Source organism: Alligator sinensis, unplaced genomic scaffold (assembly GCF_000455745.1).
Source record: "Alligator sinensis unplaced genomic scaffold, ASM45574v1 scaffold12_2, whole genome shotgun sequence".
In the NCBI taxonomy this organism is placed as follows: Eukaryota; Metazoa; Chordata; order Crocodylia; family Alligatoridae; genus Alligator; species Alligator sinensis.
This window is the reverse complement of record NW_005842756.1, coordinates 215591-218475: the sequence shown is the minus strand read 5'-3', so window position 1 is coordinate 218475 and position 2885 is coordinate 215591.

Genomic DNA, 2885 nt, shown 5'->3' with positions numbered 1-2885 from the left:
TCACTCTTTGCCCTGCGGCCCCACCCGGTGGCCGGCCCGGGAACTGCACCGCCCGCAGGTGGACAGCGGGCACGCACCCCGCCCCGCGACACGCGCACCGCGGGCGGGCAGCCCGACACACACATGCACGCGAAACCCACAGCGTCAGAACAGGCTTTTGCACACACACATGCACACAAAACCCAGGCATCCAGGGGACACACACACACACACACACACACACACACAACCTGCTTGTTCTGGGACATGCTTATGTACACGCACACACATACAACCCCGGTGTCCCTGACATATACACACACACACACACACACACACAAAAGCCAGATGTTTAGAACATGCTGATACACTTATACACACACGCACCCTAAGTGTCCAGGACACACACGCACACATGCACATTCACACAGAACCCAGGTGTCTAAGGCATGCTTACACACACACACCAGGTATCCCTGACACATACGCACACAAAACCCAGGTGTTTGGAACATGCTTATACACTTATACACACATGCAAGCCTGGTGGCCAGGACACACACACACACACACACACACACACACACACAGAACCCAAGTGTCTGGGACATGCTTAGACACACCCCCCCCCTCAGGTATCCCTGACACACACACACACACACACACACACAAAACCCAGGTGTTTGGAACATGCTTATACACACACACTAGCCTGGTGTCCAGAACACCCACACTCACAGAACACAGGTGTCTGGGACATGCTTACACACACACACACCCCCTCAGGTATCCCTGACACATATGCACACAAAACCCAGACATTCAGAACATGCTTTTACACACACGCGCGCGCGCGCACGCACACAAAACCCAGGCATCCAGGACACACACACACACACACACACACACACACACACAACGCAGGTGTCTGGGACATGCTTATGTACACAAGCACACATGCAACCCAGGTATCTCTGACACACATACACACACAAAACTCAGACATTCAGAACATGCTTATACACTCATGCAACCTAGGTGTCCAGGGCACACGCACACATACACATACACACTGAACCCAGGTGTCCAGGACATGCTCACACACACACCCGCGTGCGCGAACAGGCATGCACACACACAGAATCCAGGCGTTTGGAACATGGACATGCACACACGGACATGCACACACACAGACCCAGGTGTCCCGGACACACACGCGCACACAAAACCAGGTGCTGCTGGGGCCTGGGGCAGCCCCTAGGCCCCTCTGGCCCGGGCTCCCGTGTGCCAGGGCAGTGGAAAGGGGAAGTGAACTGGGTGTGCCCAGGGTCTTCCCTGCTCCTCTCCCACTGGCAGGCTCCAGTGTTTAAGGTCCAGGCCCGGTCGCTAACACCCCTGCTCAACAGCTACCGCTGCCCCTGTCCTCCAAGAACACGTCCCATCCCTTAGCGAGTGTGGCTGCGCCCCGCGCTGCCCCCCACATCCGGCAGCAACGAGCCCCACACTTGAATGACAACCTGCCTGGAACAGACCTTTTCTCCTGCCCGTTTTGCAACGTGTGGCCTGCTCTTTGCATTTCCCGACCCCCCGTCCTCGCACAGCGACAGTCAATAATAAATCCCTGTCGATTTTCTCCTTGCTTTTCCGTATTTCGGAAGCCCTGCTCCCGTCTCGCTCTCAAGCATCCCTTTTTCTCAATGACCCCGGGATTTCATGCTGGTCCAGAGGGGATGTCTCAGCTGCACAACAGTTGGGGTGATCGTTAGCTAGCTCCTCACGTCTTAATGAGGCATTTTCCCTTTTGCCAGGCAATCGTGGATCTTTAGTTTAAATAAATGCCCTTAGAAGGACCTTGGCATCAGGTGGGTTTCAACCCCCCTCAAATAAAACCCAACAGGGGTGGAGCATGTAAGGGTAGACGCTAAGCTGTAGTGCCCTGTGGTTTCTCTCCCCCCCACTCATGGGGCACTTTCTGGGGTTAAGGGGCTCCCCACAAAAGCAGCCCAGGAGACCCCAGCCCTGGGGCGTACGGACAAGCCCCACTTGGGAGCAGGCTCAGGTACCTTTGACCTTCCCTAGGAGCATGCAGTAGAAGGGTTGCCTCAGTTTCCCCCATACCCCATGCCCTGCAATGGGACCAGGGGCTCTGCCCAGGGCCCTGGGGAGAAGGGAGCAGCTCATTTCTGGAGTGGAAGAGCCGATGTCTGCCAGTCACGGCACAAAACCGGAGGTCAGGATGCCTGGGTTCAACAGCCCCGAGGTCCTGGCAGTGGCTGGTGGAGCAACCTTGGCCAAGGCAGGGTCCTTTCTTCTCTGCCTGGGCAAGAATCCACCTCCCCCACATTGATGAACCAATTTCTGCAGGGCACGGAGGGCTACATCCAACACCAGGAGCTGTCAGCTCCCCTTTTGCACAGGGCCTGAACACACCACTGTTTAACTGGGGACATTCAGGAGGTCACAGGAGCTTGCTTCATCCGGTATCCCCTGCATGCACCCCCGCTGCAAGGTCCTGGGCTGGCCGATTGCCACCTCCACCCCAGAAGCAGCTGCATTTCAGCTGTGACATTGAGCACTATGACTGACAAAGCGTGAGGGGGCTATTACATTGTGGAGTGATGCATGAGAATGAAAAAAAGAATAGACCTTTACATTCATTTCTTATCCCCCTCAAGAAACTAAATGGGTGGAAAAGGGGAGGTTTGGGCCCACTCTTCTGCCATTCACTGTCCTGTGACACTTGTTTCAGTGACAGTCACTCTCAGAAAACAATTAAAAAGGTTGTCATGTTATGCCATGCGGCAGCCGTGGAGAAGAGGGAGTCTGGTACCAGATGCCCATCCACCCCGCAATGGGTTAAGCAACACCAGAGGCACGCACATTTTAGGAGTTCCTGCAATGACCTG